Source organism: Protopterus annectens, chromosome 5.part0, assembly GCF_019279795.1.
Source record: "Protopterus annectens isolate FY-2018-M chromosome 5.part0, PAN1.0, whole genome shotgun sequence".
In the NCBI taxonomy this organism is placed as follows: Eukaryota; Metazoa; Chordata; order Ceratodontiformes; family Protopteridae; genus Protopterus; species Protopterus annectens.
This window is the reverse complement of record NC_056735.1, coordinates 631,477,266-631,499,405: the sequence shown is the minus strand read 5'-3', so window position 1 is coordinate 631,499,405 and position 22,140 is coordinate 631,477,266. Positions and strand designations below refer to the sequence as shown.

Genomic DNA, 22,140 nt, shown 5'->3' with positions numbered 1-22,140 from the left:
GGCAGAGGGGGACAGGATAGACGCCGCCCCAGAGGCAGAGGGGGTCTGATGAACTTTGAGTCTCGAGAACCTTTCTCGGACAGGCCCGGACAGCAATCCTGAGGGATTGCCTGACTGCTCTACTCTGGAGGCAGTCGGGGGATGATTGTCATTGCACCTGGTGGCATGGAAGTCTGTAACATCAGACCGCTGGGTGCTTCAGATCATATCCAGAGGATACTCTATCCCCTTTGTGGTTCCTCTCAAACCTGTCAAATACCTCCCAGACATACCACCCACGCAAAGGGAAGCAGCAGCACAGGAACTCTCCAAGCTGCTAGGAAAACGAGCCATCGAACCTGTCCCCCCAGGTCAGTCCGGATTGGGTTTCTACTCCAGGTTTTTTTTGGTGCCAAAGAAAATGGGGGACTTAAGGCCCATTCTGGACCTATCTACCCTGCACCTGTCCATTGCCAAAGAAAAATTCTGGATGGTCACACTACAGTCCATGCCGTACCTGCAAGAGAGTCACTGGATGTGCTCGTTAGACCTCCAGGATGCCTGCTATCACATAAAGATGCATAGAAGCTCCAAGAGGTTCCTCCACTTCCTGCTAGGAGTCAGTCATTACCAATTTCAAGCCCTACCCTTTGGTCTCACCACATTCCCCATGGTGTCCACCAAAGTGATGGCGGTAGTAGCGGTTCACCTGAGGCTTCAGGGGTATACAGGTCTACCCGCACTAGACAATTGGCTCCTCACTGCTCCCACCAGGTGTCTACTTTCTCAAACCAAGGATTATTTCTTAAAGCTTGCTCTGCAATTGGGGATCACAATCAATGCAACCAAACCACTTCTAAATCCTGTCCAGGTGATAGACTACATTGGGGCAAGGATAGACACCTTACAGTGCAAAATCTTCCTGACCACGGAGAGAGTACAAAACCTGAGGATGCATGTTTCTCTTATCTACAGTTCTCATCTTCCATTGGCAGAGTCTGTGTTGAGGGCCTTAGGTTCAGTGGCAGCAACCATAATGCTTCTTCCGTGAGTCCGGTTACATATGAGGGTACTACAGTGGACACTAGCTGTACAATGGTCCCTGTTGGAACTTCCTTTATCGTATCCAATACACCTTAATCAAATCTGTCGGTCATCGCTTCTGTGGTGGATGTGCTCTCTGGAGATCTTGGAGGAACGACCCTTTGTTTCATCCCTGTCCAAGCCACAGTGACCACTGATGCCTCCCAACTTCGGAGGGGGGGGCATTATTCGGGCAGGACAGACCAAGGCCTGTGGTCCCCTGTTGAGACCAGCTTGCACATAAACATTCTAGAGATGAGGGTGGTCCTTTTGGCTTTGCAGACCCTTCATGCCTTTCTTCCTCTGGGAACCATTGCAGTTCAGTCAGACAACATGTCATTGGTCTGGTACGTCAACAAACAGGGAGAGACCAGTTCTTACCCCCTTTGTCGCGAGGCCATGAGAGTGTGGGAATGGGTGATCTCCACCGGTCGCTTTCTCATAGCAACGCACATTCTGGAGTGGTCCAACATTCTAGTGGACAGGTTAAGTCGAACTATTCTGATGCCTTATGAGTGGGTCTCTGAATCATTCAGTAGCAGAGCAGATCTTTCATGAGTGGGGTCAGTCTTGCTGCGATCTCTTCACATCTCCTTCCAACGCGAAGTGCAGCAAGTTTTTCGCTCTGAACCCCCTGCCGGGGGAGTCCCCCAGAGATGCTCTAGTCCATGCTTGACCTTCCGGTCTTCTGTATGCTTACCCTCCAGTACCTCTTATTCTGAGGTTTCTACAGAAAGCTCGTTGACTGGGGAGCAAAGTGATCCTCATTTCCCCATTTTGGCCTCGCCAGGTATGGTTTCCCTTCCTTTGGTCTAATCTTCTGGCTCCACCCTGGATCTTGGATCCCATTCAGGATCTGATTTCACACCCATTGGGAGTTCCTCATCCGAACCTGGACAGTTTGAATCTCATGATCGCTAGGATTCCTGGATTGTCCTCTTCAGTTAGGTCTATTCTGGTGGCTGCTCATAAGTCTTCAACCAGGAAGATTTACTGCAGCAAATGGAAACGTTTTTCATTTTGGGCTTCTCAAAGGAGTTTAGACCCCTTCACGGCTCCTATTTCTGCCATTCTTGATTTCCTAGCCAATATTTTTCAACAGGGAGCAAGCTCTTTACTATCATAGTTCAATTGGCTGCCATCTCTCATTTTCATGTGGGTGAGAATTCTGCCTCCCTGGCCTCTTCCAGACTGTGTAAAGCCTTTATCAAAGGTACCTTTCTGTTACGCCCCCCCGGTCAAGGATCCTATTCCCCCATGGGATCTTACTATGGTTCTTCAAGCTTTGGTCGCTTCGCCTTTTGAACCTGCTGCAACCACTGATCTTAAATTCTTATCTTGGAAAACAGCATTCCTGGTGGTTATCACTTCTGCTAAAAGGGTTTCAGAACAGCAAGCTTTATCCATCAAAGTTCCATATATGATTTTCCATGAAGATAGGGTTTCCCTTTGGACCAATCCGTCCTTTCTTCCTAAGGTTGCATCGCACGTTAACATCAATCAGACCATTCATTTACCTGTTTTCTTCCCAAACTTTGATAAAATGGAATACATACTCCACTTGTTGGATGTTCATAGACAGTTAGTTTTATTTACACAAGACAAAAAAAGTCTGCAAATCCAATCAGTTGTTTGTGTCTTGCTCTAAACCCTTTTGGGGCAAACCTATCTCCAAGGTCACTATTGCTAGGTGGATTTCCTCATGCATCCTCCAGGTGTATAAGGATAAAGGTGTGTTTCCTCCGGGTCAGGTGAAAGCTCATTCCACTAGGCCCATGGCTACTTCTGCGGCCTTTTGGTCTAGAGTCTCATTGGATGATGTTTATTCTTCACCTACTTGGTCCTCATCTCATACCTTGATTTCTCACTACAGATTGGATTTGACTTCTAGAGGGAGAGCATCTTTTGGTTCCACGGTGCTCCGGAATATCCTTCCATGAGGGCCACCCAGGAGTTTAGTAGCTGGGGACTCTGTCCCACAGGTTGAAGACCAAATGAAGTAAACTACTTCAGATAAAGAAGTTATGTACTCACCATAATGATCCATCTGAGTTAGTTCTACTTCATTTGTCTTCAGCAGTCCCTCCCTCCTTCCCCCTGACCATATGAACAGCCTGTTGGCTACAGTTGTAGGTCGTAAAGTATTTTTCAGGAAGGGTTATCAGTATAAGGGTCAGCACACTCGATCTGGGGGTTGGAAGGTAGTGGAGGTGTATTATGGATAAGGGGAGGAGCTTGGAGCAGATGCTAGTGAAATTGCCGGCTCGGATCCGATATGGATCTGGTATCCCACAGGTTGAAGACAAATAAAGTAGAACTACTCAGATGGAAAGTTATGGTAAGTACATAACTTATTTTTAATAACTTTTTGTTGCTGAATTTTAATAAATAACTGCAGAATACCATATTTCTTGTATTTCTCTTCAGTCGGTTTCTTTGGTAACTTGGGTGTTGGTGAATGCTGGTGTGTCACCCAAACTGTCGTGCTGTGTCACCTTTGACATGCATGTCATAGGTTCGCCATCATTGGCGTAAGGTATGGGGACATGCAGTTGGTGCTGCCTAGCTTCAGTTGTGTGGTAGCTTTTAAGGGTTTTGTATGCTTACAGGAAAGACATTCCAGGCCTTCACATTTGAGAGTGCACATATCTCTTGGAGCAGGATTAAGGACCAAATGTGAAAGAAACCTGAAGGCTGCTTGGATGTCAACCTCTTATGATCAACTCTCACCCTATGGGTGAAAGATTTGCCTGATTAGTTGCAGGAAGACTGATGGCTGGCAGACATTGGGAATAAAATTGGGAATAAAAAAAAAAACACCTAGAAGAAAGAAAAATCAAACCGCCAAGAGCCTTTTTAAGCCTAGCCATTTATGCTCCACTTTCCCAAATGTCAGTGTCCATGGCCTGGAATGGCTTTGATATATGCCTGTGCCTTAGAGCATCTAGACATTCCAAGCCAGGGGTGAATTTGCAATTTCGCATCCTTTGGTCCCAATTGCATTTGAACAGGCTTAAGGAAGAGCTCCGTTTCACATGAATGGGGAATCTCTGAGACGCATAACTGTCCCTCCAACATGTTTTGTTTACGTCACAGACAAGGTTTAGATCCTTACATCAGATAGTTCTAGTGCTGTTTGTTTTGCAAACGTGTAGCACATCCATCAGGGCTGAATCTGAAAATGCCACATAATTTAGGGATAGATCACCTCTCAGTAGTCTGTAGGAGACCAAGTATAGGAACAGGGCTTTGAGGCAGTCCACGTAGGACATATTATTTACACCCTGTATTCTTTTAGTGAGGAACCTCTATTGCCACTGCAGTTGTTGTAAATGCCTGATGACATACATTCTGAAGGGTCTAATGAGGCCTAAGTATATTGGGACTATGATGTCCTTATATGTGGATGCCATGCCCTTACCTGTAAGTTGTGCCACATAACAGCATTTTGTTCACTACAGTGGACACATGGTGATCAATTTTCAGGTTACTGTCAACCTGAGCTCCCAATTCCCTTATCACTGGGTCTACTCTTAATGGAGTATTATCAGTGTTGAAATTTGCAAGGGTGGTCATCTTCCCAAAGGGTATCACTATGCATTTTTTTTTTTGCATTGAGTTTTAGACCATGGTTCTGGCACCAGTTATTTGTCTGTGTCAGACCTTCCTGGAGGATTTATACATCTTTTAGGGATTTGGTGATTGCACCCAGCAGCATATTTGGTCATCCAAAGGTCCTCTACATTTGCCTTGACTTCAGAGAAGTATATGCTAAATTGAAGAGGTCACAGTACTGAGCACTGTAGGACTCCACTAGTAACAGGCCTCTTTGCAGAGGTGGATTCACCCACCCTAATTTCATGTATCCTGTCTGTGAGCCATTTGGTTGTCCATCGGGTGATATAGGGATTTATGCCTAAATCTGTGAGTTTGTCTATAATACCAGAGTAAAATAGGTTCATAGGTAGGTACTAGGCTATCTGCCCGAGGGCATTTGTAAGCCTAGCCAGAGTGTGTCGGCTTTCGCCACCCCATTGATTAATTAACTGATCCTCTGTCAAGCAGAGCCAATGAAGTGATCCCACGGGTGTATTTTTTGTTACCCTTCCACTCGTCAAAGTTTCTCTTCAAGAGTGTTAGTGAGGGCTCTGCCTAATGTAGTTTGGAATTTTGTTCCAAAGCATGGGGGAGTCTCTATGACAGGAATCTATCCCTCCAGCATGTTCCATTTGTTGTTGTGGCGAGGTTTAACTCACTAGAGCACATGGCTCGCAGTGACTTGGATTTCTTTAGATGGAGCATGTCCATCAATTCTGAGTTGGACATGGCTTTGTAAGTCAGGCAGAGATCACCTCTGAGTAAGTGATTGTCACTGAGTACAGCTGGAGTTTTTTCAGTCGAGTTGCATAGGACATATGTTTGAGGCCAGTAATCCTCTTGGTTAGGTACTTTTGTGGTCTTTCCAGCTGTTGGAAGTGTCTTGTGAGGTACATCCCAAAGGGGCAGTGTACTATATGATGGGTCTGATGAGTGACGAGTAGAGGAGTACTATGACCTCTTTATTTCTAGATGCAAACCCTTTAGTAATTAGATGGGCCACATAGAAGGATTTCCTAACTACTTTGGAAATATGAATGTCAAAGGAGAGATTACTATATACCTGAGTCCCCAGATCTCTTTTTACCTCTTCTGTATTAAGGAGCTACCACCTATGTGGTAATTCGTGGGTGTTTTGTTTTTCCCAAATGAGATGACTATGCATTTTTTGGCATTTAACTTGAAGCCATAACTTTGACACCAGGTGTCCATCTCAGTAAGGCCCTTTTGGAGGATGCCCGTGTAAGCCGGAGAGTCAATTATGGCTCCCAGTTTGCAGTCATCAGCGAACTTGGTTAGCCGTAGTCCGCTTTTGTTTGCCTGTACTTCTGAGAAGTATATGCTGAACAGTAGGGGTCCCAGGAACCGAGCCTTGTGGGACACCACTTTTGACTGGTTTAGAATCGGACCTGAAGCCCGCTATTCTTACCGTGTGAGTTCTGTCTGTAAGCCAGTTGGCAACCCATCTCGTGACATAGGGGTTTATGTTCAGGCTGGTGGGTTTTTCTGTAATACCCGTGTGGGGAATGGTGTTGCAAGCCTTGGCGAGGTCAAGGTAGGCTGTGTGAACAATCTTTCCCTCATCAATGGCCTTGGTGACTGTCTCGAAGATGTCAGCAAGGTTTGGTAGGCATGATCTGCCCTTAACAAAGCCAAACTGGGTCGGGTCAAGTGTTTGGAGGTTCCCAATGTCTTTGGTAATGAGTTCCATGATCATGCGCTCCATAGCCTTGAAGAACAGGCTAGTCAGGCTTATGGGGAGATAGTTACCAGGGTCATTTGTGGCCCCTCCTTTGTGGAGTGGAATAACTATTGCTGTGTGCCATTCTATGGGCATGTAGCCTGTGGAAAGGCTGAGGTTAAACCATGTGTTTAGGTGGGGGGGGTTAGTTCATTCTGGAGTTTGTGCAAGACGCAGCCTGGGACACCATCTGGTCCCATTGACGCTGTGTTTTTGGCCTTTAAAAGGGCTGTTTTCACCTGTGCGTCTGTGATTTCCAGGACACTACACTTTTCCAGTATTGTTGTGGGCCCTTTTGGAGGTGAGAGGGGGGTGAAGTTTGCACTGAATCTATCTGCCAGGATGTTGGCAATATCAGTAGGTTCAGTATATTTTGTGCTGTTTTGCACTAGTTCAGTGCATATCTGTGAGTTGTTAATTAGATTCTTAACACAGCTAAAGAAGGCTTTGTGGTTATCTTTTGAATCCTTGGCTGTTTTGCTTTCGAAGTTAGCCTTGGATGATTTTATGAGGGACGTTAGTTTCTTACTGATACTGATCAGGGATGTCTTTCCTTCTTGGGATTTGCTTTTTTTCTGAACTAGTTTTCTCCTTCTATTGTATAGCCTGTTTGTGGCAGGGGTCCACCAGACTGGTTTCCTTCTCTTAGAAGAGTGAGTCTTGGTTTTGCCAGGGATGACACGATCCATGCATCCTTATAAGTGCTCACAGAGTGCATTTGTAAAGGTTTTTGCATCTTGGGCAGCATTATCCTTTAGTGTGGGTGCTGTGAAACGTACCGCCTCTGTCTTAAGTAAGGTGAAGTTTGCTTTAGAAAAGTTTTTTACTGTGGTTTCCTTAGTTGGGGGTGGTGGTGGGGTGTGGACATCCAGAGTGATTAGTTTATGGTCTGATCTAACCAGTGACAGGTTGACCTCCAGTGTGGAATACCGGACGCCCATGTTTGTGATGACCAGGTCCAATATGTTTTCACCTCTGGTAGGGGAGTTTACCAACTGATCCAGGGCATTTGAGTTGATGAATTGCAGGAAGCGCTGGGTCTGGGAGTTTGAACTCGAGTAGTTTTCCCAGTTATTGGTAGGGTAATTGAAATTGCCCAATATCATGGTGTTCGGTAGAACCTTCATATTTTCCAGCATCTCCAGAAAGGTGGAGTATGGTCCTGGGTCATGGAGGGTGATCTGTAGCAGGCCACAATTTGCATTGCAGATTTGCCTGATGTTAGTTGCACATGAATGATGTCAGAGTTATCATGCTGTGCCACTAACCTGGAGGTGTAGGTATCCTTGATGAATATGGATACGCCCCCTCCTTTTGTGTTTCGGTCCATGTTCTGTGGCCGAAACGTGCAGTACGAGTTGTAGCCTGGTAGTCCTGGGGTGCTCTCTGGAGCCTTGAACCAGGTTTTAGTTACTGCACAGATGTCGACGTTCTCCATACTGAGGAGTGCTTCGAGCGCATGCATTTTGAAATTGAAACTCCTGGTGTTGAGTAGCATAACCCTCAGTTTTTTGTTAATTTTGCTGTTTACGGAGGTGGGTTTGACTTTTGAGCCTTGCCTAAAAAAGGCATTATGGGGGCAGCAAGAGCCTTGGCCAGTATTCGAAAGCCTAGAGGTGACAGGTGCAAGCCATCTCTTGCGAAGCAACGCGGTTTGTCGAGCATGTAGTCCCAGACTGACAGACACTGGATCCCCTTTGAATAACACCAGAAGCTTAGCCAGTTGTTGAAATTGATCTTTTTTTTTTTATACTGAGGTATCATTCATAGTCCAAGGAGGTACATCTCAGGTCATTCACACCAACATGAACAATGACAGAGTCATATTTGTACTTGTTCTGGAGTGGCCTGAGTGCTTGTGTTATGTGGTGGATTCTGGCTCCCGACAGGCAGCTAACAGTAACCTTCCGTTTGTCCAGCCTAGTGAGTGGGACGTCAGTGTGCCTGACTATAGTCAACTATTACTAGTGTGTTAGGTATTTTATTTCGCCTTAAGGGCTGTGATTGTGCGGTACACTGATTTTGTGTTTTATGTGTTGTCTGGTTTGTGACGGGAGGTGCAGGTTGTTTGGGTGTCTGCTTTGGAGGTCTCTGATACTTTTGCAGGTTTTTATTTAGAGCTTCCGAGTATGATTTTGTGTATATATGTGTATTTTTTTGCCAGTGCTGGTTTAGTATGTCTGTGTGTGGTTGGAGGTGTGGTGCAAGTGTTAACCTTCTCCTCTTGACTGTCTGTTCCAGTCTTTAGTGGAGACAGCTTATCCTCCAGTTTGGCTGTATAATTGCATTTCTCGCATATGTTAGTGTTTTGTGGTAGGAGGAGAGGGTTGTCTTGTCTGTGTACAGTTGTAACATTGCCTCAGGATACCCAGATTCACCAGCTGGACTGGAGAGTACACCTGAAATTGCCCTTTGGTCATGCCTGAATAGTAGGGTGAGCTGCTTAGTCGCTTGGTTGTTGAGAGGTGAATAAAGAGCCTTGTCCTGCTGGGCAATCAAGTGTCAGGGTATATTAGTGCTTGCTATTAGGTCTGAGCAAGTGCTGAGCTGTAGGATGCTTTCTGAGTGCTTAGGTTGAGAGTTAGACCAGTTTCAAGGGAAAAACTGAAGAGGAGACTTAGTGGAGCCGGGAATAATTTAACCCTAGCTAACCGGCACTGCCCGGCACACAAAACCATGCAAACATGCTTTTTATAGCAGGGAAATGAAAGAGATAGAAATTAGCCCAAAATGGCCAATAAACTACTAAATTCTGGGCTGGAGCCACTCCTCCAGGGACAGATAGGCTGCTCAAAGCTCCCCTCTCTCACAGGTGAACAGAGAAACTTCCTTCTATCCAAGTAAGGTATGGGCAACTCAAAAACTTGTAACACAGCCCTGAATTCAATACTAGCCTGAAAACTGGACTATACTAGCTTAGAAAGGCGGGAAACAAGGATTTTTTTTTTAAAAGATAAGGCAAAAACAGTAAAAAAATACACTTAAAACAGCTTTAAATGACTGCAAACGACCAGAAAAGGCTATCGCACTTTAGTGTGTAGCCTACAACAGTTAAATTATTTAAACAAAAAACAACTTTTTAAAAGTGCAGGCAGTCAAATAAGTACAATATGTGAAAAATAAGCTTTTGCATCACAATAAATGCTGGAATGTCGGCGTTTAGGCGGAAAACAGTTAAGTTTATCTGCAAATATACAGAGCTGAGTATATTTGTTTTGGTTATAGTTTGTTAATTGTTGCTTAGATCTCTGTTGAAACTGTTGTCCCATTGTTCTGAGAGACTGATCGGCAAATATACAGAGCTGAGAATATTTTTTGGGTTTTAAAGTTTGTACTGTTAGTTGTTGCTTAGATCTCTGTTGAAACTGTTTTCCCCACCCTGTCTTCAGTTGGTATAGTAACATTTGCATTCAAATTGCTGGAACCTGTGTTCTGAGAGACTGCCTTACAGATTATCTGCAAATGTACAGAGTTGAGCATTTTTTTTTTGGTTATAGAGTTTGATAATTGCTGCTTAGATCTCTGTTGAAACTGTTGTCTCACTGTTCTGAGAGACTGATCGGTAAATATACAGAGCTGAGAATATTTTTTTGGTTTTAAAGTTTGTACTGTTAGTTGTTGCTTAGATCTCTGTTGAAACTGTTTTCCCCACCCCAATTTTCTGCCGTGCCTTCAGTTGGTATAGTAACAGCTGCATTCAAATTGCTGGAACATGAGTTCTGAGAGACTGCCTTACAGGCTATCTGCAAATGTACAGAGCTGAGTATATATTTTTTTGGTTATAGAGTTTTTTAATTGTTGCTTAGATCTTTGTTGAAACTTGTCTCATTGTTCTGATAGACTGATTGGCAAATATACAGTGCTGAGAATATTTTTTTGATTATAAAGTTTGTACTGTTAGTTGTTGCTTAGATCTCTGTTGAAAGTGCTGTTTTGTCCCACTCACCCTCCCTATTTTTGGTTTCTAGTTTAAATTTGGTGGCTTATGCAGTTGCCCACCTCACTGTAGATTTGAACTGGGACACTCACCCAGTCCCATCTCTTTACCACATTCTACCTAATAAACTCTTTCTGCACTTGCTTTTAGTCCTTTTTAATTTAATTGCATTTTTTTAAACTGTGTTTGGTCTAATATTGCTGCATACTCAAGTGTTCTAGCTTGCACTGTTTTTGCTACTTTTCTGTAAAAAAAATAAATAAATAAAAAACGTAAGCCTGTTTCCTACCTTTCCTGTAACTAGTGTTGCAGATATCGATTTGCTGTGTCCAGGAGTGAATGTAAGCTTCTGAGCTCCCCAAGCCTTTCTGTGTTGGAGGGAAGCCTTCTAGCTTATCAGTGGGAGTGGTAAGCACTCGGTAACCTGTCTACCACATAAGGAGTAGTTCTGGCCCAGAAATTGTAGTTACTGGCCATTTGGGAAATCTTCCATCCTTCTCAACTTTCTGATTTGAAAGCCTGCGTTTGCACTTGTTTCTGTCCTGTAACTCGTCTAGTGCAGATACAGAGTCTTAGTTTTAGCACTTAAATTTGCTTGTTCATGCTCAGCACTTGTTCAGAACTTGTAAGCACTAAATAAGCTACTAATTACTAGAGAACTCAGTCTTCCTCATTACATAGAGGAAAACAGTTTTTGTACTTACTTTACTCACTTGCTTTGAGAAAAACAGCTCTTGTACTCACTTTCCTCACTTATCTAGAGGAAAATAGTTTTTATTCAGGCATGTCCAAGGGTCAGCTCCCAGTGTTCTCTCCTGTCTATCTGATGAATCTGGGCATTTTGAGGCAATGTAGAAATTGCCTCGTACACAGACAGCCCTCTCCTCCTACCACCCAACACTACAACCTGTGAGAGATGCACTTATCTAGCCAAACTAGAGGTAAAGCTCTCTCCAACCAAGACTGAACTTGACAGTTATGAGGAGAAAGTAAACATTTGCACCACACCACACTCATCACATTGTCTCACTAAATCTACACCACCAAAATACACACACAGTAACACAAAAACATTTGCAGAGGCTCTCAGTAATAATCTGTCTAAGCAACAGAGACCTCCAAAGCAGAAACGCAAGCAACCTCCATCCCCCAATACAACCCAAATGACACATAGCCCACAGACTCAGTGTGCCACTCAACCACAGCCAATAAGGCAAAACAACGTATCCAACACACTAGTCATAGGTGACTCTATAGTCAGGCACACTGATGTCCCACTCACCAGGCTAAACAAGGAGAAGGTTACTGTCAGCTGCCTGTCGGATGCCGGGATCCGCCACATAACCCACGCACTCGGGTCATTCCACAACAAGTACAAATATGATTCTGTCATTGTCCATGTTGGTGTGAATGACCTGAGACGTACCTCCCTGGACTACATGAAAAGAGACATGGAAGAGCTCTCCGATCTTGTAGCCCAGGGCAGGTATGACCCTAGCTGTGAGTAACATTCTGCCATCGCACAGAATGATACCGCAGTACAAGGACAAAATGATTGACTTCAACAATTGGCTAAGCTTCTGGTGTCATTCTAAGGGGATCCAGTATCTGTCTGCTTGGGATGACATGGTCGACAGACCACAATGCTTTGCCACAGATGGCCTGCACCTGTCGCCCCTGGGATTCCAGATACTGGCTAAGGCTCAAGCTGCCTCTATAGTGCCTTTTTAGGCAGGGTTCAAATAACAAATTCACCACCATAACAGGAACAGGCAAGGAAAAACTGAGGGTAATGCTACCCAATGCTAGAAGTCTAAATCTCAAAATGCACTCACTCAAGGCACTCCTTAAAATGGAGAACATCAATATCTGTGCAGTGACTGAGACCTGGTTCAAGGCTCCAGAGAGCACCCCTGCACTACCAGGCTATAACACATACCACACTTTTCGGCCATGTAACCTGGACCGAAACACCAAAGGCGGAGGTGTGCCCATATTCATTAAGGATATCCACACCTCCAGGCTAGTTGCTCAGCATAATGCATCCAAGGTTATCAAAGTGCAACTAACTCTGGGCAAAACTGCAATCCAAATTGTAGCTTGCTACAGATCCCCCACCATGCCCCAGGATTCCCACTCCTCTTTTCTTAATGTACTGGAAAATATTAGGGTTCAACCAAACACCCTAATAATGGGCGACTTCAACTACCCCACCGTTAACTGGGAAAACTACTAGTGTACCAACTCCTTAGCTCAACGCTTTTTGGAATTCATAAACTCTAATGCCCTAGATCAACTTATCCACACCCCCACCAGGGACACCAATATCCTAGACCTAGTCATTACCAACATGAGTGACTGGTGTTCCACACCTGAAGTCAACTCCTCGTTGGTCCGATCCGACCATAAGCATATCACCCTTGATATCCACATCCTGCCCCCACCCCCAATTAAGGAAACCACAGTAAAAAATTTCTCCAAAGCCAACTTCATGCTTCTTAAGACGGAAGTGGTGAACTTCATGACACCCATGAGATGGATAATACAGTTACAACTGCTGAATCTTACACAAATGCACTATATAAGCACTTACACGAGTGCATGGATCGTGCTATCCCAAACAGAACCAAGACGCTATCCTCCAAAAAAAGGAAGCCAATCTGGTGGTTCCCTGCCATAAACAAACTGTACAACAGAGGGAAGAAACTATTGCAAAAGAGGGTAAAATTCCATGAGTGGAGGAGCTCCCTGGTGAGCCTCAGTAAGAAGCTGAGATCCCTTATAAGATCCTCCAAAGCTAGCTACGAAAACAAAGTCGCCACTAAATCCAAGGACAACCACAAAGCATTCTATAGCTATATCAAGAATCTAGATGGTAACACCCAGATCTGCTCTGAGTTACAGCACACAGGCACGAAAATTATAGAGCCAACTGATATTGCCAACATCCTGGCAGATCGGTTCAGTGCTAACTTTACCCCCCTCTCACCCTCTAAAGGGCTCATATCTGTACAGGAAGAATGCAGAGTCCCTGTAATCACAACTACACAGGTAAAAGCTGCACTCTCTAAAGCCAAAAACACAGCATCCATGGGACCGGACAACATCCCAGGCTGCATTTTACACGAACTTCAGAACGAAGTGGCTCCTCACTTAAACACCATGTTCAATAGCCTTGTATCAGGCTTTGTGCCCACTGAATGGTGCACAGCAACAGTTATCCCACTCCACAAAGGGGGAGCCACCACTGATCCTGGGAACTATCGACCTATTAGTCTGATGAGCCTGGTCTGCAAGGCCATGGAATGTATCATCATGGAACTCATTAACAAAGACATTGGTAACCTCCAAACTCTGGATCCCACCCAGTTCAGGTTTGTGAAAGGCAGATCATGCCTCCTGAACCTGATCGACTTCTTTGAGGCAGTCACCAAAGCCGTAGATGAGTGTAAGGTGGTTCACACAGCCCATCTTGACCTTGCCAAGGCTTTCGACACCATCCCTCATTCTGGAATTATAGCTAAACTCACTAAACTAGGTATAAATCTCTACGTCACAAGATGGGTTGCCAACTGGCTCACTGACAGCCCACACTGTAAAAGTTGCAGACTCCAAATCTGACCTCAAATCATTGACAAGTGGAGTACCACAGAGTTCTGTCCCGGTACCTCTCCTGTATGGTATCTACTTCTCTGAAGTACAGGCTAACACAGAAGGCCTCTAGCTAATGAAGTTCGCAGATGACTGCAGACTAGGAGCCATAGTCAAGACCCCAAATGATGTAGACATCCTACAGAAAGGCCTCGCTGAGACAAATGCCTGGAGTCAGAGCCATGGCCTCAAGCTCAATGCCAAAAAGTGCAGTGTCATCCCCTTTGGTAAAAACTCTGTAACCATGAACTACCACATAGGCAGCAGTCTACTTAACACCGAATGTGTGATAAGAGACCTTGGGACCCAGGTGGACAGAAGTCTCTCCTTTGATAGTCACATCGCCACAGTAATCAGGAAGACCTTCTACGTGGCACACCTCATCATAAAAGGGTTCTCATCCAGGAAAAAAGAGGTCATTGTTCCTCTCTACTCGACACTCATTAGACCCATTATAGAGTACAATGCCCCTTTTGGAATGTACCTCACAAGACATCTGCAGCAGCTGGAAAGGCCACAGAAGTACCTCACAAAGAGGATTACTGGCCTCAATCAAATTCCCTACACTGACTGTCTCAAAAAACTCCAACTTTACTTTGCCTGCTCCGAGGTGATCTCTGCCTAACATATAAAGCTATGTCAAACCCAGAGCTGTTGGACATGCTACACCTAAAGAAATCCCAGTCCCTCCAAGCTACACGCTCTAGCAAACTAAACCTTGTCACCACAATAAACAGGACATGCTGGTGGGATAGATTCCTGCCCCAGAGACTTCCCATACTCTGGAACAGGCTACCCATATATGTCAAGCAAAGTTCTTCATTAGCACTCAAGAAAAATCTTGATGAGTGGATGGGAAATAGGAAATACACCCCGGGGATCACTTCTGTGTCTCTGCTCGACAGTGGCACAGGAAAATAACTTTCTTGGGTGGCGGAAGCCAGGGAACCTTGTTGGCTAGGCTTACATATGCCCTTGGGGCCGATAGCCTAGTACCTACCTATGAACCTATGATACTGGTGACCCAGCACTAGGCACAATGACCTTTGCAGAGATAGGTGGCCCTTTCTTTGCTTCATCTTAGCCTGTAGAAAATTTAAAAAGTATAGAATTACAGCAGATTGCTACACATTTATGACATTTTATACAGACATTACAGTAAAGACAGCTTTAAACCACATATACTCCACCACCTACAGATACTGTCCTATCACCATATATAGTATGAATTAAATTTCTTCAACTGCTTTAAAACATAAAGCAGGCAGTAATCAGTGCTACATATCCCTGACAACAGACGGCAATTACAGGTACAAATGACAGACAAAATGTACAGTGCCAGACAGGGTACTGAATGCTTACAATACAAAATGTCTCCCTATCCCTAACCAATGTTTCATCTGCATGTTGTGCACACTAGATTGGATAATGTCAGTGGCATAATTCAAAGCCCTGGCAAGCTGGTACCACATACCTGTGTTATAGTGGAGGTTATCATACTGCTTCAGCAGGTGCTCCCTGTTGTCTCTGTGCAGCAGGTGGAAGAATATTGTTGTTTTTCTTGCTGCACCAGGTGGGAGCCCTGCCAAAATCTGTGCCTGAAGAGGCCATTTTCAGTCCTCCAGGTCAGAATGAAGAGGAAAATGGTAGCCCAACATGCATAGCCACACTTAGTGGACACCTTGTGATGCATATTCAGGCAACATGTTTGTGCAATTCAAAGTACAACCGATATAGAAAAGTAGTGATACAAGCTCTGTCAGAGTGACTGTGCATGTACACACTGTGTATGTGACCTCCCAGCCCAAGCATGAGCAGAAACGAGTACAGTAGCACCGACTGTGGATGATAATGTTTTGTGTTATTGTTATGATTCAGATGCGATTGCACTAAATTACATAATTACTAAGTTAAGAGGCCTATTTTAGCATTGTAAAAGTGCAAACTCTGTATTGCAGGAGACAGTGTTGCAGAAAGAAACTTAACAATTGGAGTATAACGAATAACAGAGTATAGTGACACATAGACAAAACTGTCAGCAGATAGGACAACTGTTAATGGACTTCAGCAGTGCAGTTTGCACACAAGTTCAGGGAAACAACAAGAATAGATACTGGACAAAGAAGAGTAAGGGGTAACATAGCACAAGGCATAACGGTATTGTCTTGCTTTGGGGGCATCACAATGACAGGAAACAAAGTGCAGAGTTTTGAAAGGTTACAGTATAGCTTTGGAGGGCGGGGATCACGCTAAACAGCAGAGTACAGGGTCAGGATAGGTTGCATTGCTGCAGTGGGGTGGGCTCACAGTGGTATGAAACAGAATACAGGATCAGGACATGTTACAATCTTACTATGGGGTTCTGAATTTGACAAAGAACAGGGAACAGCATCAGGACATGTTACTGGTCTTTCTGTGCAAGGTTCACAAGAGTGCACTGCCACGTGCATTTAGACTGCAAGACATACTCCTGGGGTATGATACCTCTTGTACATAGGTCTCATCATGTTCTGTCAGCACAGTGCTGACAGATGGCAAGCAGTGTGGTAACATATTCATTGTTGCTGCCAAGGTGCCATGGAGTTGGAATGGTGACAGTATAGTAGCAGACAGATATTGTTGTCTGGCAAGGACAGTCATGCATATACACACAGGTGTACATATCTTGTCATGGGACCAAGAAGAAGGCAATGGCTCAAAACGTGCACTGCACCAAAGGCAGAAGTGTCACTACAGGTCCTGTATGCACATGCCAGGTGTATTGCTCAGAAGGGTAAAGTAAACAAGCCCTTCTGGAATCAGGCATGATCCAGAATAATGTTGGGCATTAGTACTGTGAGCGGACATAATAGGGCAGTAGTACAGGTGCATTGGAGTGTCACCAGTATGATACTTCATGCCAAGACCAAGGCACAGGATATTGACAGAGAAAGGTAAACCATACGACGGGGACTACCAATACAGAGAGGTCTCACAGAGGTGGAGAATTTTCTGGTATCCCTGTCATGGGAAGGAGAGAGAACAGTCATACCTGGTGGAGGCTTGGATGTGAAAGTTAAGATGGTGACAACTGCTCGGGTATCTGTAAAGGATGCACCAGGTCAGTACTAGTATACTCCATTACTGTAGTACAGTAACCCACTAATGTCAATGGTTTATTCATCAGAAGATTTATGCATATCTGTTCTCCAGGTGTATCTCTGCTGCAACCACAGCCTGCACCATAAGGAACATATGTGCCCATAGACTATGAGCATAATTGGTATGTCACAGTTTGTGTGCTATATGCTGGTGGGTGTGACACCAATGATGAGAGTGACACCTGTGCTTCAGCACAGCAACATGTATGTTATCTATATACCTTCACAGATTCCACTGGTAAAAGGATCAGCACAATATTTCTTTGTTGGAACATGCTTCATGTCATCAGGTCATATTTGGCTGATGATGATGGCACCATGCAGATTGCACAGAGTGGCATCGCAGACATCCCCCACAGCTGAGATAACAACAGAGGAGCAAGATGAATCTCTGGCATCCCCTGCATTTAGCACTGAATATCCTGTCTGTGGTAACCCTACTGAAACTATGCAGGAGTCCTCACCGCAGATGGCATCATTGAGCAGCACTGCATTTGAAGTACATGTCCCCAGCATAAAGGAGAGGCATGCAAATGGCCATTGCTGTCATAACATCAGGCCAGTCACTATGTAAATGTCACCTTGATTTCAGTCAGCAGATGTGCTGGCCAATGTTTGAGGTACAGATGGTAACTGTGCACACCATGTTTGAGATTCTGAGCGTGCTGAGTGGCCTGCATGAGGGAGTAGAACCATTGCAGAGACTGTATGATATCATGCAGTGCATGCATACATGTTGACATTGCATATAGGGATCTGGAGCAGACATGCCTGTTGAGGGCAGTGGTGGCCCATTTGGCCTTCAATGGTGTATCCACAAGCATGCCAGCATATGCTCATCATCGCCATGCAGGGGAACAGATGTGCGATGCATGGCACACACCATTCCAAGAACAGCGTTGCTGACTCTTCTGTCCATGGGTGCATCTACACTTAGGCATTGATACTCTCATGGTCATAGGTGATGTTTTTCTAGCTTCACTGAGGGAGAACCCAACCAGGCCCGCCACTCAGAATCCTACATTTCCACACCATCCCACTTCCTTGTTTCCTTAACAAGAGCAATGTCTAAGTGTGGATTTTCAAGGTCATGGGTGCTGACTTTCTACTATTTCCAGACATAGGGGAGCAACAGTGAGACTCATGCACCAACCCCTGAAGTGGTTTACTAGTCATCAAACAGGATACCACCATTCATAATACACTAGCCCAGTGTTCACATTATAGAATCTCCAACCGGACCCTGGAGGATTGATCCCTGACATCAGCCAACCTCCTAACTGTGTGTGTGGCTACTGCATCCACTTCCCTTAACACGTCCATCTGTTTTAACATTGCTGTCACTTTCCCTGTACCCCATCCCACTTGTGCATATGATGAAGACTCTGCCCTGCCAACCACTCTGGGCCTGTGTGGGTATGGTAATGTCAGATACACAATGTGGCCAATTAGTGCTATGTAAAGCATAACCCTAGTTTGTTACTGCATGCATCGTTTTATTCTGTGTTATTCCTGTCCCAGCCCATAGTTGTGGACCAGGTGCCACCTGTTTGCCAGTGCCCTTACGTATTGTGTCTGCCGTTACCTTACATGGAGTACCACTGCAGACGATTTCAACAACTTCCTCACCCAATTCTTTCTGCTTTGTTGCCAAAGGACTGTTTGATGATAGTACAATTCTCCCAGACTGTAACTGGCTTCATAGCACTGTATTGTTTAGCATGGTGCAGACAACTTTTTTTTTTTTACTGCGGGTCTCCAGTGCATACTGCTGTATACCACCTGATCTATCCAGATAGCAGAAGCAAGCCATCATAAATCTGAAGACACATTCAATAATATTCTGTATCTCTGTCTGTGATAATTCAATGTTATACTCTGTCTTTTCTGTGGTTGAAGACTACAAATGGTTTTATCAGCTACAGTTCAAAGGCATATCCTGCATCACCTGCCATACACAGTAGTGAATACCATTATGAATGGCCTGCTCTACATTCTTGGGAACATCATATTCAGGGCACTCTGGCTGGCATTGGCATTGTATGCACCTACCAATTGGATAACTCTATAGAAAGTCACTGTAGATCAGAGTGTAAAGTGCGTGTGCTTATATCTTTAAGAAGCAGGCAAGGCTGTATGTGCACGTATGTAACCACATACATGCACATCCTTAGTGCCATTTTGTAGAAGCAGCTAGGGAGTAAACATGCTCTTAGTCATTAATTGTGTATAAGTTACTTAAGTTAGAGTCAGTAGTCAACTGCAGTAATATGTTTGTATGTTATAAAGCAGCTTGAACAGAACTCACAAAGACTCGTTTATTCATGTCCTAACATGAAAGCGACATGGTGTCAGAACCTGGATCAAAGAGAGAAGAATATTCAGAGCCATGAAGTATAAAGGTGACAGTTAAGGTAAAATCGAGAGAAAATTCCACAAACTTAGCCAGAACGAAACAAAGTTAATGAGAAATGACACAAACTGTTTAATTGATACGAAAGACAATAAAGAGGTATTACAAGGGCACAAATCACATTATCAGGCAAGCGTAAAGTACAAAAAGTTTGTTGACTGAAGAAAATGTTTAAGATAAAAGTATTTGATAAAACTATTAACTGTAAAGCAAAACAAATGTATTTAAGACAACGTTGGGCATGTTTAGAGTAAAATGAGCACAAGAAAAGTATTGGGTATAAAAAGGGTTTAAACGAGACAAACTTTTACAATAAGAAAAGAAAAGGGCGCATTAAGCGAAAGTAAAGCAAGGTGACTGTATGTGTTTTGACAAAGTGCTGTATTTGGGCGTAAGAACGACTTTGTATTGTATCAAGGACATAACTAAAGATGTTATGTTGTCCAATCTCTCCTTCATTCTTACTTGGATGGGTTCGGAGCCGGTCCTCGGCTCTGACTCGGCTGAATATACAGCTGGAAGTCGCAAACTTGGCTCATGGCAAGGCAGATATCCCATGATGCAGTGGTGCAACTCTCCAGATCTCGTTTGCCGCTTTACGAGGTTGGATGTACTCTTCTTGGCAGTGACTAAGTTTTTTGTCTTTTTACATTTTACTAGCTTAAACTTTTAGGATTCATACATTAATAGTGTTTTTGTGTGCTTAGATAGTTAGATTTAGCATGTAGCTTAGTTTATCTCCTTTCTGCTGTTGTGTGCTGTTGTTTCGCCATCGTTTGTTCGCAGGCCTGCATTTGTATCCCATAGTTAATAATTGTAGTGGTGCCGTATTAGAATACCTGTAGTGTTGTGTGTTTTTTTTGTCTACACTGGTAGTTAACTAGTTTGTCATTTAGCTTGTTTAAATTAGAGAGCTAATTGCCCGTTTTAGCTAGAGGGCATGTAGTGTTATTGTTAGTGTGTTCTATCTTTTGGTATCTAGGTCCATTTAAGTTAGAGGTCCTAGTGCTCGTTTTGAATCAGAGCAAGTTAGTTTCCAATTATATCTCTTAATATTTTTCTTAGATGTGCAATGTTTCTTAGGTTAGTGTGTGTTTATATATCTAGCAGTGTAGTGAGTTATTTGCTATTTGTAATAATTTTGGGACCTTCTTTCTTCCAATCATGTCTAAAGACACCAGGGAGAAAGAGCATAAGCCTTCGGGCTTTAAAATATGTCAGAAAATTACCCAGAAAATGTCAGTTACAAGCTGACATATCATTTGTGTATATTGTCTAGGGGGCTATACATCTACAGGAGAATTGCACTTTCTGCCACTCCTTTAGTGCACATGTGTTACAGGAGAGGAGAAACTGATTGTTAAGGGGCTCTTTGAGGAAGCTGTGCAGAGTGCTTCTTCTTCTTCGTCCTGTTTTTCTTCTAAGAGGGACAAACCATCTAAAATGTCATCGCCTGTCTCTTTGGCTCAGACTGTGCCCCCAGAAAAATTGTCAAAACTTTCTAAGCCATCTACCTCCTCGGCTTCACAGGCCTCAGAACCAATGGAGGTCATCATTATTGACAAGCATGGTTCTTCGGCCCCAAGGTCTTCAGAGCCGCAAGATACTGTGTCTCGGAGCCGGTCCATTGATATTCTACTGGTCTCCCCTACCTTGAGATCTCCCATTTTGGAGAGATCTTATTCACCTTCTCTATCCTCCAGGTCCACTAGGAGCCTATCTGATGATGACGTGGAGCATGTGGTGTGCAGACTCTTGAAGTCACCAGTGCTAGATAAATTGTTCTCTGCTCCGACCCATCAGGTCTTGCAGCCTTCTAAGATTCTTGCATCCACTGTTGTTCCTCCTCCAAGCCAAGCTGGATCATCTTCGGTTCCGAGCCTACCCCTCGGTGCGTCGGCTTGGGTGAGCTTGTATCCTACATCGGCCTCTGAGCCAGTCTGTCTGGGGCTGGGGGTGTCCTCTGTCTCCTCGGAGCAGGAAATATCCTGGGAACCAGTGGGATTGGCTTTCGAGCTGATGAGGAGTGTGCTGTCCCCCTCGACAGCTCTACATAGGGATACCGGCATTTGTCACCCCAAGGCACAAGCTACTGTCTTGGCACCACCCCATACACAGGACAGCAGAGATCCAGAGCCTCAGGAACCCCCACTGGGCAAACCCCTCACTTCTGAGGCCTCCCCTGAATACCCTTCTGAGGAGCCTACCCCTCGAAAGAGTACATGCAAGAGGAAGCATATAGACTCCCCTGATGAGTCCGTCACCTCAGACAATGACCTCGAGGAGTCAGAAGGGTCCCCACTGTCGTCCTCTGATGATATCTCATTTGCAGATATCCTGGAGATCCTAAAGCAGAGAGGTGGCTGGAAAATCTTCACCCTTTCTGATGAGGAGTCTGTGTACCTGAAGGCCTTTGAATCTCAACCTTCAGCCTCCTGGGTGTCTCCACCTTTTGATGAACTAATGGACTTGGTCAATCGAAAGGCATGTAAGTGGGAGTCACCTGACACTATGGAACCAGTCCCTCGGAGGCCAAATAGTTTTTGTCAGCCCCTACTGGAAAAGATTTTCTCACAAAGGGTGTACCTGTAGATGCTAT

General features: G+C 44.4%; 1 protein-coding gene across 5 annotated transcripts in view; it reads left to right on the top strand.

Moving 5' to 3' along the window:
• Window positions 1-22,140, top strand: part of ASMTL (acetylserotonin O-methyltransferase like) — a 1,454,724-nt gene that overhangs the window by 1,190,517 nt on the left and 242,067 nt on the right. The gene's annotated exons all lie outside the window — the stretch shown is intronic.